Source organism: Brachionichthys hirsutus, chromosome 5, assembly GCF_040956055.1.
Source record: "Brachionichthys hirsutus isolate HB-005 chromosome 5, CSIRO-AGI_Bhir_v1, whole genome shotgun sequence".
NCBI classification, from domain to species: Eukaryota; Metazoa; Chordata; class Actinopteri; order Lophiiformes; family Brachionichthyidae; genus Brachionichthys; species Brachionichthys hirsutus.
The window spans coordinates 7,935,752-7,945,668 of NC_090901.1; positions in this window are offsets into that span (position 1 = coordinate 7,935,752).

A 9,917-nucleotide genomic window follows, 5' to 3' on the forward strand; every position below is an offset into this window, starting at 1 on the left:
GTTCTACGCCAAGAGGCTGTTTTTGAACTTAGAAGAGCAGCGAGAACTAATGGAAGGATTAGAAGTTATAAGAAGGGATGGGAAAAAAAGAAGCGATTGCTGCTAACCCATTCAATTATTTCCTTTTCTTTCTCAGCATTTTGCGTTATCATGCATTCTCCTCTTCTCTTGCGAACCAGCTAGCTTGCCTGCAGCAGCTTGTTCTCCTGTGAGAATTGCCTTACAATTACAGAATAACAGTTTCTGCCTCCTAGAACAGCTCCGCTCAGCCACACGCTGATGTAAGACGTGCAATCCAAGATTTATTAATTGTCGATCAGTGGACAGCTGATTGCAGGTTACCAGTGATTTAATGTGACGGCTTTAGTTATTGCATAAGTGGGAACAAGAAGAGAGTGATTTAAAGATAAGCCTAGAGAGGGGAGGAAAGATCGCAGAGTGTTGATGATGTCACAGCTGACAAGGAATGAGCGTGATGTTGCCACTGTATATTTATCTGTAGGCTTTTCTTTTGCTGCCTGAGGAATTCAAGTCACGTTTCTTTCTCTGGCAAGCTTTGAGCAGCGTTCAATGCCTGAGGTCAGAAGAGTACTGTTCAAACAGAAAAACTGATTGTCCCCTTCACTCACTCCGGCTACTGTGTTGCATATAAACGCACAATTACATGGATTCATGTGTAAAAGCATCCTCAATGGGCACCAACAGTAATGAACCCAAATCACCACAGAGCTTTTGGAGGATGTCATGTCCTAAATTTTGTAAAAATATTTTCTTCATTTTGTTATTGAGAAGTTTTTGAGTTGCTACTTCCATGTTTAAATCTGAAGCTTAAATGGGCTAAACACAAAGCGGGGAAATATGGAGCAGCATCCAGAGCCAGCTGTTGCCTGTCTCCTATTTTAAAACCACGGGAACGTATGACTTTCGGCGCGTAGGACACTTGAAGCACGGACGGACGGAGACTCGTAACACTGCAGTGACTGGAAAACCTAATTGACTATTTATCAAATTTTGACTTGAATGTAATTTTTTACATCAGATGCACATTTCTACATCTGATGCTTTGTCCATATTTGGAAGCCACTCATAAAAACATAAAGGCAGTAAAAATGTAGTATACAGTGCAGCAGCTGGGGAAGATGCCAGAGGAGCAACCTGCTTCCTTATATAGGCGTCACTGGGATCAATTGCTTCCGCCCTCCAGTTTCCACTAGCGCTTTTCCATTTGTTCCATTAATCTGAATCAATTGAGAACAACATAGACGTACATGAGGGACCCCTTAACATACAGTTGACTCTAAAACGAGCTCGCTATGGCGAGTGGACGTTGCTTCTATCATCACAAGTGGCCGTTTGCTGTCCGTGATGCTGTTAAAATGTAGGCAAGGAGATTTATGACCTGGAGTCAGCCACCTTCTTCTTTGGAAGATGTATGAAATGGTGTGGGGGGGGTGGTTGGATTGTACTGTCTTGCCTGTATTTAGAAATGTATGGTAATCTAAGATGCATCCAACAGCTGGATCGCTAATCACAGGCATAAAATGTAGCCCGAGCACCTTTCAAAGAAGAAATAGTCGCTTTAATCTGGAGTTTTATGAGTTAAACACACGGAATATAACTTTACAGATACTGGTAAGCAGATATTTTAACTTCCCCTTGAGTCAAGTGATAAGTTTATAAACGGGTTCCTGCTCCAACACATTTCCTAAACAGAAGTCCATAAATCAGCTGAGCTCTAAGTGTCTTCAAGCCTGAGCGTCTGCACAACTCGAACTTGGGCCGCTCCAGATATTCATTCATTCATCCACAGCCATAAATCCAGCAGATGGACAAATTGTGTCACTTTTCTAACATTTTCCTCTCCGGTGGTGTTTTTGAGAGGAATCTTCCATTCAATGCTTTCTACTTTTCTCGGAGAGCTTGCTACAGTCTAATGGCGATACTAAATGGCGAGCAGCTATAATGTTTCTTGGTAAAATATTTTCTTTAAAGAAATTGAACAAAACCCTTCTGACACTGGTACCGCGATCACATGATGATCTAGGCATTTAACACTATTAAATTGACCAAAAAGGTTGTTTGCTTTATTACTGCCACCAGTGAGGTTATAATTTAACTGGTTCAGGCTGTGAAGGAATATTATGCAAACATTCTGGAGTGGATTTCCATAAAACTCTGTGGGAAGATGGGTCTTTGGACGGTGTAGAAGCCATTCAATTTTGCTGCAGATCCACTTAAAGGGGCAGATAAATATTTAGGTAATAATGCATTGCTTTTGATGGCAATAATTAGACAGAGCGGCACAGTGTCTAAATGTGTGCACTTCAGTACAATTTAATATGCAGTCATTGCTGCTACCGTACAGCACAGCAACTGGCGGTTATTACAGGGCAATCAGCTGCATGTTGGATAACTAACGAATGAAAGAGCAACGTGTGGCAGCGTGACGGCCGAGTCATCGGTGTCACAGCAAGGCAGACTTGCTAATCAGTTGTAATTAGTGAGTGAGAATGACAGGAAACATGCCAGGTTGTGGGCATATGCTAAAATGTGAACTGTGCACAGACGACATTTAACAAGGCAAAACTTCCTCACTTCTCGGCTCACTTGTTCTTCCATTGTTTTGCCTTCTGTCGTTGAATCTGCCCACCTGCATATCGCTGGCAGGAGGAGCGACATTCCTACGGCCCGAGGAAACCCAGGGGGACAGCCGCGGTGAAAAACGACCACCCGACATGCATTAAAGCGCGCTGACATGTTTGGATGGGATGTTTAATGCACAATGAGGGCAGATGACTGTCACACCTCAGCTTCTAGGGCAATGCGCTTTCATATTGGAAGGTGCATGTGCAGAGAGAGGAACGTTCTTGCAGCCAGGGCATTTATAATATTCTGTTGGGCCAAACCAAATACGTATAAAACCCAAAGGAATATATCATAGAAACTGGGAGTTGGGATTTTATCAATTCTCAACCACAGATTCTACAAAAGCATATTAACGTGGCTGCAAAAAAAAGTATCCATGTGATTGTTTCTATGCAGCCCTCTCATGCTTGCTGGTAATCCTACATTCACGAACCTGTTTGCACCTTCGGTTATATTCTGTGTACCCGTTACTCCATGGTATGCTCTAGCAATGTGAATGTTTTCTTTTCCTTTTGTCTAAATGTCAAAACTACACATACGTTTGTTCCATAGATGTCAAACAAACATGCGGGGCTGACTGACTCTGCTGACCACTGCTTCAGCCCAAAATGGACTCAACATAGATTCCCCTGGGCAAAGTTTAGAAGGAATCTGTTGGTAGTTTTTGCATGATTAGCACATTTTGCAATTTTAGGGAAAATTATGAAAATGTATTTCTCAAGTGTTTCTCATGGACTATTTAGATTGAAGATGAGGAGTAATAGGATTAGAATTTGAAAGTTTTTGTAAAACCAACCAATCAAGAAAATCGATATCTATCCAATCACCCTAATGCCGATAAACAAGAGGGGACTGCTCATCACTTGGCTAGATTAGATTCTTCTTCTTCTTCGCTCGATGAAGAGCTCTACTTTGATCTCAGGGAACAAGCCTGTGTATTCTGTTACCCGTAACAAGATAGAAAAGGAGCGAGGCATACCTGCGAGAGAACTTGAGAGTGTAATTAGAGTCAACGAGGATCAGTTTTCCAGCTTTTAGGCTACTTTTTTCCATTTTCTCCTTGAATATAAGACTCTTCCGGTATCAATTCAGGGCAATTGGGAGGAAAAACACTTAAATTCTCACCATACTACTGATGAAGTGCATACGATCTAGTAGCTTTGGTGGATGGATCGTCTCATCAAAAGGTGTCTAGGAAAGCAATATTTTTATGTTCATATATTTTTATATCTCCCTTTTTGGATGATAACAGCGCCCTACGCTAGTAAAGAGTGTCCTAAACCTCATCTGATTTGCAGCACTAATGTTTCGGCCAAATGCAAGACACAAATGTAGTGGGTTTTTTTTCATTACAGTGCTCACTTGATGGCGTTGGATTTTAGCTTTGGAATCTTCTTACAGATACCAGAGATAGAAACGGAGAGGAGAGGAGAGGAGGATGGGCTGTTTATTTTGTCTCTGTTTATTTCCAAGTCGATAATATCAGCAGAATTTTGACGCTTTTGTTCTTTCTCTGCTTTATACCCGGGCTGCCATTACGCCACTCAGGAAGTAAATTGTGGTTCAGTGTGTTTTGCTCAAGGATACTTCAGCTGCAGACGTTCTGATCGGCGAATGACTGCTCTACCTCCTGAGATTGAGAACATTGTGATGGCCAACTGCCGAGCTGGAAGCTTGCAGCCTGTTGTGCCGGTTTCCTTTTATGCTGAAAGGGTCTGAAGTCAGCTGGGGAGTCTTGCTGATAAGATGTGAACCTGCATTGAATCTGAATTATTTCACACTCGGCAGCAAATACAACACTGGCTCATTTGTATTGATGAAGCCCGTTGAAGGGTTTGCAGTTTGGAATAAATTTACATTGACAGCAACGAGTTTGATTCTATTGCAGTCATTATTAATGACAGGTCTTAGCTATAGAATATTCTTTTTTCATTATTACCGAGGCGAGGAGGAGGTTATGTAATTGCCAGTGGTTGTCCGTCCGTCTGTCTGAATATGTGTAGCGATGGCATTTCACATTAAAATAGAAATTTTCACATAAATTTACAAAGTCAATCAGCGACATGACATTTTAAATGTCATAGTGCACTTTTAAATGGCAGTCTTGCCACATATAACGCATGGTGCATCACTTTATTACCTCTGCTGAGGTGGAGGTTATGTAATCGCCGGCGTTTGTCTGTCCGTCTGACTGTTTAGCAAGATAACTCAAAAGGTTTTGGATGGATCTTGATGAAATTTTCAGGAAATGTTGGGAATGTTAACAAAAAGATGTGCAGCAAAATTAGTAAGCAATGATCAGAATTTGAATAAAGTATTCAACTTAAAATAAAAAGGTTTTATTTCTTAAGTGTTTAATGAGCCAAGACAACGTGATGATAGGAAATTAATGCAAATGTACAACAAGCAATATAAACACTGAAGTTCTGACAACAGTATTAAGTTTAAACATCACAAAAACAAAAGTCAATCAGACGACAAGAAAATAAACAGTACAAGCATTATCGATCAATCCATAGCAATAAAGTTCCAGAAGAACTCAGCTGCAGAGATGTGGGGGAGGTTTATTGTGGAATGTAAAAGACACTTCAAGGACAAAGTTAGAATGCTATCCTGCACTTCAAATCCATTTCCGACTTGGCAATGCTCTGTTGGCACTTCTTTCCAAACTGAGTGTGAGTTTGGCAGAGTTTGCAGAGGGATTCTTTTTGAAGACTTTCTAAAAATGCACTTGAAGGTGACAAAAAGATTTTCTCAGATCAAGATTTCTTGTTTGGCCTACACTGACCAGACACCTTTTTTCCTCTTCCCTAAAAGCCACACGACATTCTTCATTTAAACACTAAATTAAGCGCTAAATTAATGAGCATGGTCAATATACCTGATACACATCAACAAGGCTGTGGACTAATCGGAAATCCTATTTCAATACAGAAATGTTATATTTAAATATTTAGATGATAGAACAATGTCAATGTTTGTGTGGATTATCGTTCAACCATGTAATGTTATGACTCAGAAATGCTTTCTATTCAAACTCTTGATTGACCACAGAGAAGCCCATTATATCCAGATGCAGTATAAGAAATGCAACCTGTTGTGAGTTAAGTTGTTTTAACATCTAAATCATGTGGAGCTGCAGTGAAGTTGCTGATAATGTGACTCCCAATGTGTCCAACTCTGAAAACCAGAGGCGATTTTTGCATAAACATGCTTTTGCTTGTGGGTTTTCTCCTGCAACCTGAGTCTCCTTACCCAGTCAATTTGTTTGCATTTAAATGTCCAGTCTACTGTGACAATATAGGCATAGGATAAGGTTTGCGTCTCTTTTTCCTGCTTTCTTTTCTCCTGTCCTTGTTCTTTCCTCCATAGTGTGCATCGATTGTTAATCTACCCATTCACGCTGAGAGAGAGCAAATTAACCTGAGCAAACCTTTCTCGTGCTGAGATCAAATGCATTTCAGCATGGGAGGGGGCAGCCACAGAACAACAGTGAGAGGAAACGCTTGTAAACCAGAGAAGTGGTAGAATGAGGACTTTTAGGGTAAAAACGGGTGGAAGTGGGATCTTCACATCTCCACTGGTGCAAATGTGTGTGTGTTTTTTACAGTTTATGGTAAACAGCTGACTGACTCATTTCTCCTCTCCTGCATGCACCTCACACCGCTGATCATCCAACCGCAGCGCCCCAGCTGCTGTGGTCTCATCTCAGCCCCTCTTGCCTGTGAGGGATTAAATTCTTAATCCCCCAGACTGAGGTTTGCTATTAGCGCAGACAGGGCTGCGCTATCTTGGTTATTTTCCTCTGTGTGTGTGTGTGTGTGAGAGAGCCAGATATCCAATGGGACACACAGAATGTGCTGGCGGTGGTTGTCTAGTTTAATGTTAGTGTGAGTTTCTTTAGCTCTGCCATTCGTGTGATGAAGTTTAAGAAAGTGAATGAATGATTTAATATATATATATATATATATATATATATAACATTACTGCCTCACTGAGGCAGATTGGTTGGGCATCTAATCCATTCGGCTGTGACTGAAACGTCATCTCCTTTGTGGGGGGGAAATGACTGTGGACTAATAGGCCATGCAGCCTGTGTGATCAGTTTCATGTTGCATACGCTAAACAGCCCTGGGCGCTAACGCTGTGCTGCGGGTTAATGAATAATAATGGAGAGATTGAATGAAGTCAACGTCTGTGTTCCTGACACAAATACCCCCCCGCTTTATTTTCCATTTCTACCCTTGCTAATGTGTTGTCTGCTCTGGTAGCAACCATAAGGGCCTGGACAAAGTGTTTGCTTGTTTCAGCAACCCCCCCACTGCGACACATGCAACCTAATGAGCTGCTTCTCAAGGACAAAGTGGGTGCACTAGGCCAGCAGACGCAGATGAATCTGCAAGCGCAAATATATTTTTCTCTCTGAATGTTCAGCTTCGTCGGGCTCGGCAGAGGAAGGATTGACGCAGCACGTGTCGAGGAACAGTCAGGGTTTTCTTTTCATCACTGCTGAACTTGGAGGTTTATTTATTTATTTATGACGCACGCAGCTGAAAGTTTGCGCAGCCTGTTTCTTTGGCGTTTGGATTCTGACCTTTCTGTGTCTCTCAGGACAAACATTATACTTGTCATCCCACATGTTGTTGTAAATCAGCACTTTTTTCCGAGGACAGTTACATTAAAAAATATATATACCTGATAAAGTTGTTACTCCGTGTAACTGAATAATGAAAAGCAACCTGCAAACTTACACGGCTGTCTTTGTGCTTTATTTGTGTTAACAAATTCCCACTAAAAAACAACAACATTGGAAGATAGAATCGCTTTGCAGGTTCCCTCATCATTATTTATTTACCAGACACGTCATCATTTGAAATGACATCAACACTTCACGGGCAGAGAGACACTTACAATAATAATTCTGAATAAATATAATATTGTAACGTCTTTCTTCATGAAACTGATAAGGAATTTTAGAGATTTCCTTTCCCCTTTTCGTTACAGAAGGAATTATGTCATGTTATCAGGCTTTCCGGCACATATAGCAACTACAGTTATTGATGGTAATTTAGGAGGTTACCGCGCTTCCTGTCAGGTATAGGAAATAGGAATCATCAGAGAACATTTCCTCTGTGTCCTTGAATTTCAGATTATTTGAGAGGTGAAGAAGAGAAGTCGAGCCTGCACCGACTTCATCACTACTGCGCCCGTCGTCAGCATTACGCGTGAACTTGAACTTGGGTCCTTCCTCTGTTGCGCAGCGCAGCGCGGCTCCGACTCTCCCCTCCCCTCCGCCTCCTTCTCCTGCAGCACTTCCCAACCGAGCTGTAACGGGACACTTTCGCCACAGCAAGCCTTCATGCACTATCTTCCGTGATCTCTTGATATGTTGAGACAGACGCTCTGCGCGCCTCCCGCCGGCTGCCGGATGATGCCGGGCAGGTATATTCATGTTACCGTAACGTGCGACGGTCGGGGTTGCGCGTTGACACACTGAATCGCTGTTGCGTGATCAGAGGGACTGCGGGGCTTCCAGGGGGGATTCACGCCGAGCTGGTTTGGCTGTCTGGATTGAAGTGCGGGACTCGGGACGGTAAGCTTCGCTTCATAAGTTCTATCGATGCCCCGTCAGTGGTTTTTGCTTGCAGCTCAGTATTTGCCTGAAGTTCTAATGCTGGTGTTTACTTTGTTCCTCAACGTTGCAGCATGCGGCAGGATTACACCAACTATACATACAAGACATTAGATGTTGTAGATGATTCTGAAATATATGCGAGTACAATTTGTTACCATTTTAAATTCAGCTCTGAGATGGGGAAATATCCGATTTGTCCTTGAAGTGACATTCGATGAGAACTTTAGACGTCCCATCGTAATTATAGTTAAATTCTTAGTGAGGACGCAAAAACAGTTCTGAGTGGGTAACCTTGTGCGTTTGTGTGCGTTTGTGGACGCGCGTGTGCTTTTGCAAGTTGGTAAAGCGACCGAACGACCAAAGTGATGGAGAGAAACTCCTGTCAGCGGTGACTCGTCCATGAATACAGTATAGCTCTCTGGGTGATGAATGCAGTGAGAACCCATCATATATAAAATCTCTAGCAATGTATTAAAAAAAAGAGGTTTAAATGGAAGACAATTTGTTTTTCCACATCACTATAATGTAATCACTTGTACGTTTTTATTACCGTAAATACATCTTTAAAAAAAAAAAACTACTACCAATCTTCACAAGTAATCAAACAAGCCGAGTCTGCTTGTGGCTTACTCGGAAATCCTTCATCTCCTTTTGTGTCCGTCTCTGGCATCCTGTTTGAACCACCTCCTTCAATTAGGTTTCCGTTAGGAAAACCCAGTCGCACTCATTGGGAGAAAGAATCGATTAATAATAGTGTATCACACCCTCCTCCCGCTGTGAGGGGGAAACGAAGCACCAGCATCAGGACAGATGTGATTTATTTGCTCTCCTGGATCTGAATCAATGATTCGTGCTGGTGTGGTCGGATGCGTCAAACTCTTGTCTGTGCTGCCCAGTCAGTCATCCAGTAAGCTTGGAGTTACCAGAGACACAGAGGTCAACAAACTAAAGCACTGGTGACAAAAAAATCTCTCTTTATGCAATCTGTACTTTTACTACTGTACTTTTGATGAATCCAGAGCCGCACCTGTAGATCTGGATTACGGGATGCCTCAATGAGAGAGTGTTGATTGAGGATGAGCAATAATGACAGCAGAGTGATTCAGAGACATTCAAGACCGCGTGCTTGTTTAAATGTAGGTAACGTCTGGAATGGCCCGCGGCTTTCTGGCTTTCATAAATTGCCGTGGTATGTGTAGAAAAGCTATCAGAGCTTTACACCGATAAAAGCTGGCAGCAGAGGTGTGCAGGGCAGCCGCCCAAATGTTAGTCAGCTCTACTGTCCCTAGCAACCAAACGCCTGAATAGATGTTTCCAGTCGTTGCATGAAAGCCACTGAAAGCTCACTCTTTCATCGTTTGGATCCACATAATTTAATACTTAGACCATTCTCACCTATCTTTACCCTCTGGTTAATTTATTATCTAAAACTTTTGTGGGCGCACACGCGCGTCCACAAGAATGTACAATAATGCAAAATAGACATGTATTCAAATGTCGAATGGGATTAACTTGATGGATAGTTTTTTTTTCCATATATATTTTGACATATTACAGAAGCACAAACCTGTGGAAATTCTTCACCGCTTCTTTTTGTTTTTTGTTTGTTTGTTTGTTTATTGGCAGATGGTCTTCG